This window comes from Lutra lutra, chromosome 1 (genome assembly GCF_902655055.1).
Source record: "Lutra lutra chromosome 1, mLutLut1.2, whole genome shotgun sequence".
Classification (NCBI taxonomy): domain Eukaryota; kingdom Metazoa; phylum Chordata; class Mammalia; order Carnivora; family Mustelidae; genus Lutra; species Lutra lutra.
The window spans coordinates 125,254,905-125,271,211 of NC_062278.1; the positions used below are offsets into that span (position 1 = coordinate 125,254,905).

The following is a 16,307-nucleotide window of genomic DNA, read 5'->3' on the forward strand; positions in this document are numbered from 1 at the left end:
TCTCAAGCTGGCCCCCCTCTCTCTGGCTTCCATCTGGCCTCACACTCACAGCCTCCTCCTGCAGGTGACAATGTCTGCCTGGAATTTAATAATTGCTCTGATTTCACCATATTTACTTCCACAGATTTACAGCAAGCGATACTAGTTTTCCACTCATGATCGACATATAAAGTTTCCTCTTAAAATAAATTTAACTGGAGAAAAACGTTAAGTCAAAAATAGAGCAGAGGATACATGGATAGGGAAACGGAGAGGTAGGCTTGTGACTGCAGCTGGGAAATGCTAGGTTTCCCCTCTGCAGCTGTTCCTTCTTCTGTGGAACAGTTAGTCCAAGAGGGGCAAGGAGGCGTGTGTTCCAGGCAGGAAGCCCAGTACACCTGATAACCCGGGCTCCTGCACAGAAGCCACTCCTGCCCCAGAAGAGCAGAACGCAGGCTTCTGCCTCATGCAAAGACACCAGGTTGACATTTCCCATGGAAACAATTCTGGAAGCGTGCTGCTCCCAGAGTTTCTCAGCTGAACAACTCAGCTTCCCTACAGTCACTTCGGCAAAGCTCTGCTTCACAGAGGGTTTCTGATCAAGCCTCGGAAACTATTCTTTCTTTCCTGAGGAATGAAAGCCTCTGACAAGCAGCTGTTCAGTGAGAACAATAGAATGGGGTTGATTCCCTGGGAAAGACATCCTTAATGTTTCAACCCATTTCTTGGGACGTGATACCTCGGTGACCAGCAAGGATATGGCTCTGGGGCTTTCACTTAAAAAGAATCCCAAACACAAGAGCTTCTGGCCCAGGCTGCCCTGCCCAGTGAGGTGCAGAGATCAAAAGGGGATAAGCTGGTTTGGCAATAAAAATCTAATCAGAAGCAGGGATTTTTTTGCAGCCTGCCCTTTGCAAATGACCTTTTGTTCACATTTCCCTGCTCAGCCCCTGTGCCAGTGGGAATGAAGAATGAAGTCTCTTTCCAGCCCTGGTGAGCAGAAGGGGTGAGGGTCCAGGAAATATGTGACCCCCCCACCTAGCAGGAATGAGGCTGCCCAGAGTTTCATGATTTTACACCTTCGAACAGTATAAACACAGACAGAAAAAAGCTATGTATTATGTTTTAAGGAATGTCATGCACCCTACTACAATATCCTGTAATTGGGAAGGCAAAGACAGAATTGCAGAAAGAACATAAATAGTTTTAGGAGCTGAGGCATGAGGTGCAGTTTCCAGATCCACCTCTCACTGACTTTGCAACTTTTTGGAGCCTCAGTTTCCTCAATGAAAAAATGGCCTGGTGCTTCTGCCCTTCAGAGAACAACTGATCTAATCTATCAGAAAGCATATTGGAAATGATGCAGGGTTGGCCAAGCCAAAAAGCCTTGTTATAAAGAAGGAGAACAGACAGTATCCAGGCCCAGGAGTGGGTCTGGAAAAGTCAAGGTGGAACTCACATCAAGCAGGAGGGAAGGGACACCACAGCTGCTATCATCGAGAGGGTCCCGAGCGGTGGCTCCTGGAAAAGCTGGCATCAGACATCGGAGAATGTTAACCATGTTAATGAGGGGTAAAGGCGGTTGTGTAGCCCAGAGGGTGAAAACAATACCAACTCATTTACTATTCATTATATTAGTTCATCCAACAAATATGTGAGTGACACACCTCCTGTGTGCCAGGCACGAGGAACAAAAATGACAGAAGTATTACATCCTGCCTCCAAGAGCCTTAGAATCCAGTGGCCCGCATGCCTGGATAGCTGTGCCGGCCCTCTGAAGGAAAGCACTCGCTTGAAAGCACAAGTTCTGCCGGGCCAATCAGATGGATCCGACTGCAGGCGTTATCACCCCTGTGTGTAAGACCATTCCCTGCCTTCTCCCAGCACAAATGTATTGAGAGCTGGAGGATTCAGCTTCAGAGTCTCGTCTCAAGCAAACCTGTTCCCCAAGAGCTTACAGGCTAGGGATGGGCATGACTGGAAGACAGAGAAAAGACAAGATGCTGTGTGATGAAGGTCATGACCCACAGTGTCAAAGGGAACACCAGAGGGTAGTCCTAACCCAGCCTGCAGGTGGGGATAGGCGTCCTTAGAAAGAACCACCAAATATGAAGCTGTAAGGTGAGCAGTCTCATAAAGGTGGAACAGGGGCAGGAGGAGAGGGAAGCACAGCACTGAGATGGAATCCTACAGCACACGAGAGTCATAGGAACTCTGCTGGGAAGGAGGTGTTTGGAGGCCTCATAGTCAGAAGCAAGGAATCTGGGCCTTCCCCTAAGGCCAGCAAGGAGACTAAGATGGACCTAACTCTCCTTCTCTTCTCAGAGGCAGCTCTAAATTCCTGCAGGCTGCCACAGATCCCCAGAGCATCCCAGGTTCATTGGCCTGACCTCCCTCAGTTATGCCATGTGACTGGAGCCTTCCCTATGGTTGCAAAGAACTCCACATATTTTGTGCCACTGATTCACATGGGGTGCACACATGTGCTTTCATTTCATCCACTTTGTTGTTTAAAATTAAGTTGTTTGGGGGCACCCAGATGGCTCAGTGTGTTAAAGCCTCTGCCTTCGGCTCAGGTCATGATCCCGGAGTCCTGGGATCGAGGCCCACATCGGGCTGTCTGCCCAGCAGGAAACCTTCTTCCCTTCCTCCTCTCTCTGCCTGCCTCTCTGCCTACTTGTGATCTCTGTCAAATAAATAAAGAAAATCTTTAAAAAAATTAAGCTGTTTGCACAACCTAAGAGTCCTGCTCTACCATGCATTAGTTTCATAATTCTGCACAATCTCCCAAACTGCTCCATCTTATTGTCCTTACCTGTAGGAATAATCATGCCCAGCTTAACTTGGAGGCTTATGATGAAGATGAAGAAGATGCTTCCGAGGAACCTTTGAAAAATTTTAATAAGGCTAATGGAATCATGTGGCTAAAACTTGAAACCACTACCCCCTCCACAAACACACATATCTCCATCTCCCCCAGGTGTGAAAGATGCAGAAACAGGGCAAGAAGAGGGGCAGAGAGAATATGGCTGGGCCAGGGAGCAAAGGAGAGGGGGAAGCATCTCTCAGGTGCTGGGAGGGCATGCAGAGATGGGAACTCAGGTGAGGGCAATGTGGGAAGCCCTGGAGGTACAGATGTGGAAGCAGCTCCATCCTGCAGCTGTCTGGGGCACCTGAGAGCTAGCAGCACTGAGGAAGAGAGCTGGGGTCTGTACCATGGTTCAGAGGGTCATGCAGACCTTTGAGGAGAGCAGCCTGAGGTGCTGCTGAATGCTCTGACTTTGATGTCCCCTGGGCACAGCGGTGTGCTGGTCAACAGGCCCTCCAGAAAACAGGCCAAAAGCACAATCTGCAGTACTTGCCCATTCCCATGGTGTAAAAAACCCAACCCCGGCCAATTTCAAGCCACCAATGGCTTCAAAATTGGCTCCAGAAATTCTAGAATATTTAATGATCAGTTCCCACCAGCTGGCAGAGCAGGCTCCAGCAGAACCTCAGGCTGCCATCAGAAGGATGCATCTGGCATCTCAGGACCTCTCCAGAAAATTACCTCAAACAGATTATGAGCCATTTTCGGTAATAAGCACTCATATTTCAGTTTGGCTAAATGGAAATCAGCCACAAAGGAATTTTTGTGGTGTGCTCTTCTCTTGATCTGTCTCCATAGGCATGTTTACAAAGCAGAGGGAAATTTTCAAACGTGCCTTTTATAGCACCCGTAAGCAAAATGCACCTAGAGCTCTAAAGGGCAGACTGTGCGCTCTCTCTGGTGCTTGCTGGGTCAGCCACGTGGTCTCAGCCCAGGTTCATCTGCTTTTGGCTAAAACCCAACACCTCTGCTGGACTGCACGCATTCATGAGAAGCCAGAGGCGAGAGCGACAGCAGCCTCAGGTGCATCCATAACTAACAGAGAGATGAACAACATCTCCATAGGCTGAGTTTATGAGGTAACTTATGGCATTGCGTGAAATATATACATACAGTGTGTGGCTGCTGGCATCCCCACTGCTCACTCTCTGAGATTTCCCCACAACGATGTGCTTCCTGTGAAGTATCAGCTCCCTCCTTACTGAAGGTTTTTAAAAATGTATACGTGAAGCCGGGAAATTTAGGGGGAAAGTAATTATTTAGAATGTAGTGAAAAACACACTTCTAATATTTGCTCCTCTTCCCTCTACCCTCACTTCTGGGATTTCAAAAGCAAACTAAGCTTCGGAAGCAAGGTTGTTCCTGAAACCTCTCAGAAGACAAGTCGTTAAAGAGCTTCCTTTAACTTCCTTTTTCTTTGCCACCCATCATAGAATTAAAGGGAAAACACTATCAAGATGGCTCTTTCTCTTCCTCTAAAGCAGGAAATGAAAGCAGATTCTATTTTGAAGGAAGACCTTGGATTCAATAAAATAAAGACTCCCTTTCCTGTCTCTCTCTGGGGTTTAAAGCTGAGCTATGCCAAGGACACCTGGCATCTTCACCTCCATGCTTTGCATACATTTTGTGTCAGGAAAGGGGTGGAATGGGAGGTGGTTCAGAGCATAGGCCCTAGGGTCAGACTTTGGGTTGAAGCCCAGTTTTGCAGCCTAGGAGCAGTGCAGCTTTGGGCAAGTCCCTTGTACTCTCTACCCCTTGGTTTCCTATCTGCAGAGTGAGCTCACCTTCCAGGGACGTTCTCAGGATTAGGCAGAATGATGCATGCAAAGTCCTTAGCACAGTGGCTACTGCGCACTGTGGGCATTCCAGTGATAATGATGCTGTCTAGCTGGCTCAACACACACACCTCATCTGTCCACTATACTTTGACCGCTTGATGGGTTGGGCCATTTTTCTCCTCTTGGAGGTCCCAGGAACATGCATAATATAGATGCTAAGTAAGATGTTGTAAACTGATGTGCCGATGAATCAGGAGGTGAGAGTGAGAAGGAGAGCTGTGCCCCAGATAAGAAGGAAGCCCTCTTGGAGGGAAGAGGGAGTCTCCTGTGTGGTGATGAGGGCTCTTTGCTAAGTGGAGACATCCTGGATCAGATCTAAGCAGGGACCCTGTTCCTCCACCACAGATTTCAGAGATTGTCTCAAACTAAGAAACCTGAGGGGGCCTGCCCTGGTGACTCACATTTCCACTGGAGAGATCACTTCCCTGAGTTGGCTAAAAAAGATGGGGTCTTTCTGAACCCACACCCATGAGCTCTTGACCATGGTCTGGGGGATCCAGCCAGAGGAGATAAACAATGAATCTCAGATGGACAGGGCAAGGCAAGAAGAACAGACACACACAATGGGGTGGGGGGTGGTAGATATAAAGCACAAGGAGAAATGTCATCCCTGAGCACAGGACTACTTCAGATCATCCACTTCTCGGAATAGTGACCAAAGAATGCAAGCACACATGGGAAGCATGGAGTGAGATACACTAAGCCTTGAATATGCAGCCTGAGAACAATAGGAGAAGGGGTTGAGGAACCCAGGATCCTTCTGGAGCACAATCAGAAATTAGGCAATGGCTCTGCCAACTAGCCTACTTTTCTTTCCTGGGATCCTGCAAGTCTCATCCTGAACTCAGGGCCATTAGGGGAGCAGGAGGAGAAGCCATCGCCCAGCCTTCTAGAGGCAGGGCCCCAGGTGGGAAGCCCAGAGTCACCCCAAAGGTGGAGAAGCAGCAGAGCAAACTCAGGACTGACAGTCAGAAAGCCGAGCCCTTATACCCCAAGTGACTGAGGTCAGTGAACCTGGAAGAACCCTGGCTCTTCTATATCTACAATAGAAATAATGATAATAGCAATCCCAATGTTTGGGGCAACATATCTACCCTCTAAGGGAATTACTTTAGAACATCAATAATTAGCATCTTTATTTTTCTCTAATAATAAAGAACAAATAAAACTTTTATGTAATAATAAAGAACAAATAAAATTTGAAGGAACAGAAAAGTGAAAAGTCCTGACCTTAGAATTAAAGTTCTATCTTCTCCACGAAAAGTATAGAAATTAATTTAACTCAATAACACAATGTCCATGGTATTTCATGTTTGCATTTTCCTCTTTTCCTACTGCCAAAATATTACCATGCAAATACACTCTGAGGTTTCTCTTGCAATGTGGTCCATTCCCCAATCTTTTAAATTTCCTGCATTAACAGTTTGGGAGTGGGAAGCTCTTTAAGGAAGATGTTGATCATCTAAAGGTCCACTTCGAATTCAAGAAAGTGTGGAACCATCTAAGTAGCATGTTCCTCAAAAGGATTAAGAGATTCAAGATAAAACCTGAATATTAAGGTAGAATTATTTCAATATTTGCAGACTTTAAGATGCGTGGTGATAGTGGCTTGAAATTGCCAGCCCTTTAAAACAAATATTTTAGCAAAACCTGGTATAAAATCGGCACACACATTGGGAATTATGCTTCTAGGAAGGCTGCTGAGGTTTGCATGACAACAGGGTTAAAGGGATGTCCATAATCAAATGGTTGAACAGGGAAAATCTCTGGAGAGACTTTAACAAGCTTTTTTTTTTTAAGATTTTATTTATTTATTTGAGAAAGAAAGTAAGCACAAGCAGGGGGAGAGGCAGGAGAAGGAGAAGTAGACTCCCCACTGAGCAGGGAGCCTGATGTGGGGCTCAATCCCAGGACACTGAGATCATGATCTGAACCAAAGGCAGAGAGACAACTAACTAACTGAGCCACCCAGACTCCCCAACAAGTTCCTTTTAATTATTGCTGAGGAAAAGAATCCCTAGAGAGAAGCACAACTTCCCTAGGTCACTTGGGTATTGACTGCAAAGCCAGAATGGAACATGGCCCACTGACTAAGTCACACAAAATCCAAGCCCGCACCATCACTTTTGCTCTCAGTGGACCATTTGGTCCTGTCTCTATGCCACCTTGAAATTCTGCTAGAAACCTCTCCACCAACACTGGGGGCTCCCTAGTACCCACAGAATTCTCCAAGTTCTTCTGAAAGGCTGTGCAGAACCCAGGGCTTTAATAAAACACAGACACCATGGGGACTTCATAAACTCAATAGGCTTTTAAAGACCAAGGAGTGGTCTCTTCACAAAAGGCTCATGCCTCTACCACATCTATCACTGGCCTCCAGAGCCAACAAGAGGACACCCTCCACCCGCTTCTACCTAAGCATGAGCCAATGATCCACCCCCAGTCAGGCATGAGCACCTCTCCCAGTTAGAGGTAATCAAGGTTCCGAGGGCACAGACTGAGCTAAGGCTTCCCCTAAGCCCAAGTCCCAGACTTTCCCAGGGAGCAGTGAGAGACAATATAAGTGCCCGTGCCCTGCCAGAGGATGGGATCCTCCACAGCACCACGTGGACTTCTGGGAAAGCAGGGAGAGCTGTCCTGGGGCCAGAAGCCTCAGACTAGGGAAAGTGCAATGGTACAAGTGGTTTTCTCCTATTATATTTGAGCAAGGAAGAGAAAGGAGGCATTTCTCTATGCAACACGCTGAGACTCATGAAAGATCCACATGCCCAGAACTAACTCCCTTAGCCACAAACCACAGAGCCATGACTCCTCTGTTTAAATCTAAGATTTATCACATCATAGGTGCCTGACTTAAGCAAGTTAGTTAACTTCTTGGAGGCACAATTTCTCCCATCTTTAATACAGTGTCATGACACCCAGCTTGTAGAGCTGTCCTCAGGATGAGAGGGTAGAAACATAGCTCTCCTAGTGCCTGGCACCTAGCAGGTTGCAACAAATGCTCATCTCTTCCTTGTCCTGTGAGAAGAGCTTTCCTCTCTGGGCTCACCTTCTAAAGGGAGTATGTCCAAAGGGGGAACAACAATGAGTATATTCAGATGAATGCCCCTTATAAGAGATGGGACTCCTGGCTACAGGGACACCATTGGGTTGACAGGAGAGAAGCACCTAGAAAAGAGAGGCTTAAGAGAGGCAGAGATGGGTGGACTTAGCCCCACTGGCAGGCTGCCCAGCTTCCATGGGATCCAGGAATCCCTGAAGAGCTTTCCCTATAGCTTGGGCAACTAGAATGGAGACTTTGATTTCTAAGTAGTTTCACATCATACAATATTAAGTACTGGGGTTTAATACTTTAAAGAGCAAGCAAATTTTTTGCCAAACTGCTCCAATTTCCCATGCAAGTTATGACTGAATGTTTGAAATGGCTAATGTCAGCTCTCAGACTTGTTGATATGATGGTTCTACCTGCATTTACATAATTACTAGGACAGTAGATATTAAAATTCCAGAAGATGATCCTGTCTGAAAAATTAATTTCTACATTTTTCTTCTAACTGGAGAGGAACACAGACTGCCTGAAATACCACAGGCCACTCTTTCATGAGAGGGTCCCTTATTAACTCTTCACTGCTCTGGCACAGTGATGTGATAAGAACAACGGACTCAATTGTTTGCTTTTTCGGTGTGGAGTTTGAGAAGATCTTTACAGATCTTGGATATCAGCCCTTTGTCTGTCGTGTCATTTGAAAATATCTTCTCCCATTCCATGGTGTGCCTCTTTGTTTTGTTGACTGTTTCCTTTGCTGTGCAGAAGCTTTTTATCTGGATGAAGTCCCAATGTACATTTTTGCTTTTGTTTCCTTTGCCTTTGGAGACATGCCTTGAAAGAAGTTGCTGTGGCCGATATTGAAGAGGTTACTGCCTATGTTCTCATCTAGGACTTTGATGGATTCCCGTCTCACACTGAGGTCTTTCATCCTTTTTGTGTTTATCTTTGTATATGGTATAAGAGAATGGTCAAGGTTCATTCTTCTATACATAGTTGTCCAATTTTCCCAGCACCATTTATTGGAGAGACTGTCTTTTTTCCATTGGATATTTTTCCTGCTTTATCAAAGATTATTTGGCCAGAGTTGAAGGTCCATATCTGGGATCTCTACTCTGTTCCATTGGTCTGTGTGTCTGTTTTTGTGTAGGTATCATACTGTCTTGATGATCACAGCTTTGTAATATAGCTTGAAATCAGGCAACATGATGCCCCCAGCTTTGTTTTACTTTTTCAGCATTTCCTTGCCAAGTCAAAAAATGGGAAGACATGAACAGGCACTTCTCAAAAGAAGACATACAAATGGATAACAGACACATGAAAAAATGTTCATCATCATTAGCTGTCAGGGAAATTCAAATCCAAATCACATTGAGATACCACCTTACACCAGTTAGAATCACAAAAATTGACAAAGCAAGAAAAAACAAATGTTGGAGAGTCTGTGGAGAAAGGAGAACCCTTTTACGCAGTTGGTGGGAATGCAAGCTGATACATCCATTTTGGAAAACAGGGTTGAGGTTCCTCAAAAAATTAAGAATAGAGCTACCCTATGACCCAACAATTGCACTACTGGGTATTTACCTCAAAGATACAGATGTAGTGAAAAGAAGGGCCACATGCACCCAATGTTCATAGCAGCAATGTCCACAATAGCCAAATTGTGGAAGGAGCCAGGATGCCCTTCAACAGTTGAATGGACATGTGGTCCATAAACACAATGGACCATAAAAGAAGATGTTGTCCATAAACACAATGGAATATTTCTCAGCCATCACAAAGGATGGATACCCAGCCTTTGCATCCAAATGGATGGGACTGGAGGAGATTATAGTAAGTGAAATAAGTCAAGCAGTGAAAGTCAATTATCATATGTTTTCACATATTTATGGAACATGAAGAATAGCATGGAGGATATCAGGAGAAGGAAAGGAAAAATGAAGGGGGACGGAACTGGAGGGGGAGAAAAACAATGAGAGGCTATGGACTCCAAGAAAAAAACTGAGGGTTTTAGAGGGGTGAGGGCAGGAGGATGGGTTAGCCCGATGATGGGTTTGGAAGGAGCACTGGGTGTTATACACAAACAATGAATTATGGAACACTACATCAAAAATTAATGATGTACTGTATGGTGACTAATATAACATAATAAAAAAATATTTAAAAAAAAAAGACTCGGCTCAGTTGGAGGCCCTATATTGCCACTCTCTGGCTGTGTTGCCTCAGGGAATTCTCTTAACTCTTTTAGTCTCCATTTTCTCTGCTACCAAATTGGTCAATGAACACCAATGTCTCTGTAGTCTTGAGGACATGAGAAGGTTGAGGAGAATAAAATAATTTCATTAATCCCAATTTGAATCTTGAATCCATTCCCCTTGGGTTAACAAAGGGAACAGCCTTAGAGGGTACCCTGGCTCCTGTACCTTTCCTTGGGTTCACATCCAAGGCTGAGGGGTAAGAACAAAACCTTGTAAATGCCTGTGGACTTCTCTGATGCCACCTGAAGGGGGAGCCACTGACCAGCTATCTAAGCAGGGAAGTTTTCTTGTGCTGGCAGATCACATACAAGTTTTCTCAAAATCATACTGTCACCCCAGAGAGGTGAATATGTAGATGTCTGATCCAACAGTCCCACACGTAAAGGACCAGGTGAGCCTGCACTCACAGTGGGGGGGCAGGGAGGAATGGCAGGGAACCTCTCCCCTGAAAATTTGCCCCCTGCAAGACTCCTCCCTGAAGCTGTTCTGTATGCAAATGAGGAACTGGGACATTGGGAGCTGCTCCTGTAAGAATGAGGACAACCTGGTGATAGATGGCAAGAGCTGGATCCAGGGAAAGAAACACCTCCTTGTGTTAAGGGAAGCGGTGAGGAAGAATCTGAGAAGTTGTTATATGCAATTGATGAATCATTGAACTCTTCCTCTGAAACTAATGTTATATGTTAATGAACTGAATTTAAATAAAATAAATAAATAAGTGAAAACTTTTGGGGAAAAAGGAAATCTGAGAAGTGGGGGGAAATTTAAAGAGCCCAAAAGACAGGCTACTCTTGGCGAGCTGGGGCAGGACAGGACACAGGAGCTCCCCAGTAGCTGCCATCACCAAGAACCGTATCAATGTGGAAATTCCCTGTGGGCACTGCAGAACTTCTGAGGTAAGGGGACCACTAGTCTATTCTGGTCAGCCTTTTTCCATCTATCTCAGCACTCAGTAGAAGAATTCATAAGGATGGGTAGTCCTCTTAAAAAGAGGGTTGTCCCAACTGTGAGGTTGTGTAAAAAAGAAGTTACCACATCATTAATTGAATGATCATTTAGAAAGTGAGTTCCCACTCAGATGCCCTCCACTGCTGCTTAACAATAGTGTTGGGGGGAAATACTCAACACTCGACTTAGCATGAGTAGTACCTAGGTGCAATTATATCGCCATTTTTGTTAAATATAAGATATAAAATTAACATGTTTTCATAATTTCTAATTCCATTTTTCTTAAGTGTTTTTAAAAATCCACCATGAACTGGAGGAGAGGGGGGGTGGGAGGAATGCAGTGGGTGGGTAATGGATGCTGGAGAGAATATGTCCTATGGTGAGAGCTGTGAATTGTGTAAGACTGATGAATCACAGACCTGTACCCCTGAAACAAATAATACATTATATGATAATTTTAAAAATCCACCATGAAATTTTCCTATTTTGCTTTTTATGAAAATTGATTTTGGAAGGAGCCTTTCTTCCATATAAATTATGTGTAACAAATAAAGGCCTTGTACGCTGTCCACTGTGGTATGGTGGTTTGGAAGACTTAAATGACCCTCCCATTTCTTTGCAGGCTTTCCTGATGAGGCCCTTGTCTTCTGGAAGGAAACAGTGTCAAGAATTCCAGGCAGAAACTTGTCTTTGAATGGTGCCCCTACAGGTGAACAGGGAGGGACATGGGATTCTGGGAGAACTGAGGGTGGGACTCTTGCTCTAGCCCATGTATCAGGAAGGCTATCTTCTGTGATGACAGGCAGTGGGCTTCTGGTCTGCAGGGTCCAGGTTAAGGACTTGGCACAATTCTGGGCTTACTTTGCCAATGAGAAGACCTTCTTGATCAAATCTGCCCCTTCCTTTGAGAATTCTAGAAGGTTCTGAGTAAAATTCCTAGGATTGGAGGGAGGAGTCAAGATGGCGGAGAAGTAGCAGGCTGAGACTACTTCGGGTAGCGGGAGATCAGCTAAATAGCTTATCTAAAGATTGCAAACACCTACAAATCCAACGGGAGATTGAAGAGAAGAAGAACAGCAATTCCAGAAACAGAAAATCAACCACTTTCTGCAAGGTAGGACTGGCGGAGAAGTGAATCCAAAGCGACGGGAAGATAGACCGCGGGGGGAGGGGCTAGCTCCCGGCGAGCGGCGGAGCAACGGAGCAAAATCAGGACTTTTAAAAGTCTGTTCTGCTGAGGGACATCGCTCCAGAGGCTTAACTGGGGTGAAGCCCAGGCGGGGTAAAAGCGGCCTCAGGTCCCGCAGGGTCGCAGAAGGATCGGGGGTGTCTCAGTGTCGCAGAGCTTACCGGTATTAGAACGGGGAAGCTGGCTGCAGAGACAGAGCCGAGGAGTGACTCTCAGCTCAGGGTTGCCTTGAGCCGGTCGCAGGCTCGGTCAGCTCGGAGTGCGGCCGGAGGCCAGGTTGACGGGAGTCATTTGGCACTGTTCTCTGAGGGCGCATGAGGAGTGGGGCCCCGGGCTCTCGGCTCCTCCGGGCCTGAGACCAGGAGGCCGCCATCTTTATTCCCGTCCTCCGGACTCTACGGAAAGCGCTCAGGGAACAAAAGCTCCCGAAAGCGAACCCGAGCGGATGACTCAGCGTGGCCCGGGGTAAGGGCGGTGCAACTCCGCCTGGGGCAAAGACGCTTGAGAATCACTACAACGGGCCCCTCCCCCAGAAGATCTACGGGAAACCCAGCCAGGACCAAGTTCACCTACCAAGGAGAGCGGCGGAATTCCAGAGGAGAAGAAAGCAAAGCACGGAACTCATGGCTTTCTCCCCATGATTTTTTAGCCTTGCAGTTAATTTAATTTTTTTTTCTTTTTCAATTTTTTTTTTCTTTTCTTTTTCTCTTCTTCTGCTAAATTTTTTTTAACTTTTACCATTTTCTTTTTTTTAACGTTTTTTAAATAGTTTATCTAATATATATATATTTTTTCCTCTTTTTATATTTATTTCTTTATCGGCTTTCTTTTTTTTAATAGTTTTTTTTTTCTTTCTTTCTGAGCCCCTTTTTATCCCCTTTCTCCCCCCTCACAATTCAGGATCTCTTCTGATTTGGCTAAAGCATATTTTCCTGGGGTTGTTGCCACCCTTTTAGTATTTTACTGGCTCCTTCATAAACTCTTATCTGGACAAAATGACAAGGCGGAAAAATTCACAACAAAAAAAAGAACAAGAGGCAGTACCAAAGGCTAGGGACCTAATCAATACAGACATTGGTAATATGTCAGATATAGAGTTCAGAATGATGATTCTCAAGGTTCTAGCCGGGCTTGAAAAAGGCATGGAAGATATTAAAGCAACCCTCTCGGGAGATATAAAAGCCCTTTCTGGAGAAATAAAAGAACTAAAATCTAACCAAGTTGAAATCAAAAAAGCTATTAATGAGGTGCAATCAAAAATGGAGGCTCTCACTGCTAGGATAAATGAGGCAGAAGAAAGAATTAGCGATATAGAAGACCAAATGACAGAGAATAAAGAAGCTGAGCAAAAGAGGGACAAACAGCTACTGGACCACGAGGGGAGAATTCGAGAGATAAGTGACACCATAAGACGAAACAACATTAGAATAATTGGGATTCCAGAAGAAGAGGAAACAGAGAGGGGAGCAGAAGGTATGTTGGAGAGAATTATTGGAGAGAATTTCCCCAATATGGCAAAGGGAACAAGCATCAAAATCCAGGAGGTTCAGAGAACCCCCCTCAAAATCAATAAGAATAGGTCTACACCCCGTCACCTAATAGTAAAATTGACAAGTCTTAGTGACAAAGAAAAGATCCTGAAAGCAGCCCGGGAAAAGAAGTCTGTAACGTACAATGGTAAAAATATTAGATTGGCAGCAGACTTATCCACAGAGACCTGGCAGGCCAGAAAGAGCTGGCATGATATATTCAGAGTACTAAATGAGAAAAACATGCAGCCAAGAATACTATATCCAGCTAGGCTATCATTGAAAATAGACGGAGAGATTAAAAGCTTCCAGGACAAACAAAAACTGAAAGAATTTGCAAATACCAAACCAGCTCTACAGGAAATATTGAAAGGGGTCCTCTAAGCAAAGAGAGACCCTCAAAGTAGTAGATCAGAAAGAAACAGAGACAATATACAATAACAGTCACCTTACAGGCAATACAATGGCACTAAATTCATATATCTCAATACTTACCCTGAATGTTAATGGGCTAAATGCCCCAATCAAAAGACACAGGGTATCAGAATGGATAAAAAAACAAAAACCATCTATATGTTGCCTACAAGAAACTCATCTTACACCCGAAGACACCTCCAGGTTTAAAGTGAGGGGGTGGAAAAGAATTTACCATGCTAATGGACATCAGAAGAAAGCAGGAGTGGCAATCCTTATATCAGATCAATTAGATTTTAAGCCAAAGATTATAATAAGAGATGAGGAAGGACACTATATCATACTCAAAGGAACTGTCCAACAAGAAGATCTAACAATTTTAAATATCTATGCCCCTAACGTGGGAGCAGCCAACTATATAAACCAATTAATAACAAAATCAAAGAAACACATCGACAAGAATACAATCATAGTAGGGGATTTTAACACTCCCCTCTCTGAAATGGACAGATCATCCAAGCAAAAGATCAACAAGGAAATCAAGGCCTTAAATGACACACTGGACCAGATGGACATCACAGATATATTCAGAACATATCATCCCAAAGCAACAGAATACACATTCTTCTCTAGTGCACATGGAACGTTCTCCAGAATAGATCACATTCTTGGTCCTAAATCAAGTCTCAACCGGTATCAAAAGATTGGGATCATTCCCTGCATATTTTCAGACCACAATGCTCTAAAGCTAGAACTCAATAACAAGAGGAAATTTGGAAAGAACCCAAATACATGGAGACTAAACAGCATCCTTCTAAAGAATGAATGGGTCAACCAGGAAATCAAAGAAGAATTGAAAAAAATTATGGAAACAAATGATAATGAAAACACAACAGTTCAGAATCTGTGGGACACAACAAAGGCAGTCCTGAGAGGAAAATATATAGCGGTACAAGCCTTTCTCAAGAAACAAGAAAGGTCTCAGGTACACAACCTAACCCTACACCTAAAGGAGCTGGAGAAAGAACAAGAAAGAAACCCTAAACCCAGCAGGAGAAGAGAAATCATAAAGATCAGAGCAGAAATCAATGAAATAGAAACCAAAAAAACAATAGAACAAATCAACGAAACTAGGAGCTGGTTCTTTGAAAGAATTAATAAGATTGATAAACCCCTGGCCAGACTTATCAAAAAGAAAAGAGAGAGGACCCAAATAAATAAAATCATGAATGAAAGAGGAGAGATCACAACGAACACCAAAGAAATACAGACAATTATAAGAACATACTATGAGCAACTCTACGCCAACAAATTTGACAATCTGGAAGAAATGGATGCATTCCTAGAGACATATAAACTACCACAACTGAACCAGGAAGAAATAGAAAGCCTGAACAGACCCATAACCAGTAAGGAGATTGAAACAGTCATCAAAAATCTCCAAACAAACAAAAGCCCAGGGCCAGACGGCTTCCCGGGGGAATTCTACCAAACATTTAAAGAAGAACTAATTCCTATTCTCCTGAAACTGTTCCAAAAAATAGCAATAGAAGGAAAACTTCCAAACTCATTTTATGAGGCCAGCATCACCTTGATCCCAAAACCAGACAAGGATCCCAACAAAAAAGAGAACTACAGACCAATATCCTTGATGAACACAGATGCAAAAATTCTCGCCAAAATACTAGCCAATAGGATTCAACAGTACATTAAAAGGATTATTCACCACGACCAAGTGGGATTTATTCCAGGGCTGCAAGGCTGGTTCAACATCCGCAAATCAATCAATGTGATACAACACATTAATAAAAGAAAGAACAAGAACCATATGATACTCTCCATAGACGCTGAAAAAGCATTTGACAAAGTACAGCATCCCTTCCTGATCAAAACTCTTCAAAGTGTAGGGATAGACGGCACATACCTCAATATTATCAAAGCCATCTATGAAAAACCCACCGCAAATATCATTCTCAATGGAGAAAAACTGAAAGCTTTTCCGCTAAGGTCAGGAACACGGCAGGGATGTCCGTTATCACCACTGCTATTCAACATAGTACTAGAAGTCCTAGCCTCAGCAATCAGACAACAAAAGGAAATTAAAGGCATCCAAATCGGCAAAGAAGAAGTCAAACTATCACTCTTCGCAGATGATATGATACTCTATGTGGAAAACCCAAAAGACTCCACTCCAAAACTGCTAGAACTTGTACAGGAATTCAGTAAAGTGTCAGGAT

The 16,307-nt window shown here is 44.2% G+C and overlaps 1 protein-coding gene across 2 annotated transcripts in view; it reads right to left on the reverse strand.

Annotated features, from left to right (window-relative positions):
* CLSTN2 (calsyntenin 2) overlaps window positions 1–16,307 on the reverse strand; it is a 636,880-nt gene that overhangs the window by 444,554 nt on the left and 176,019 nt on the right. The gene's annotated exons all lie outside the window — the stretch shown is intronic.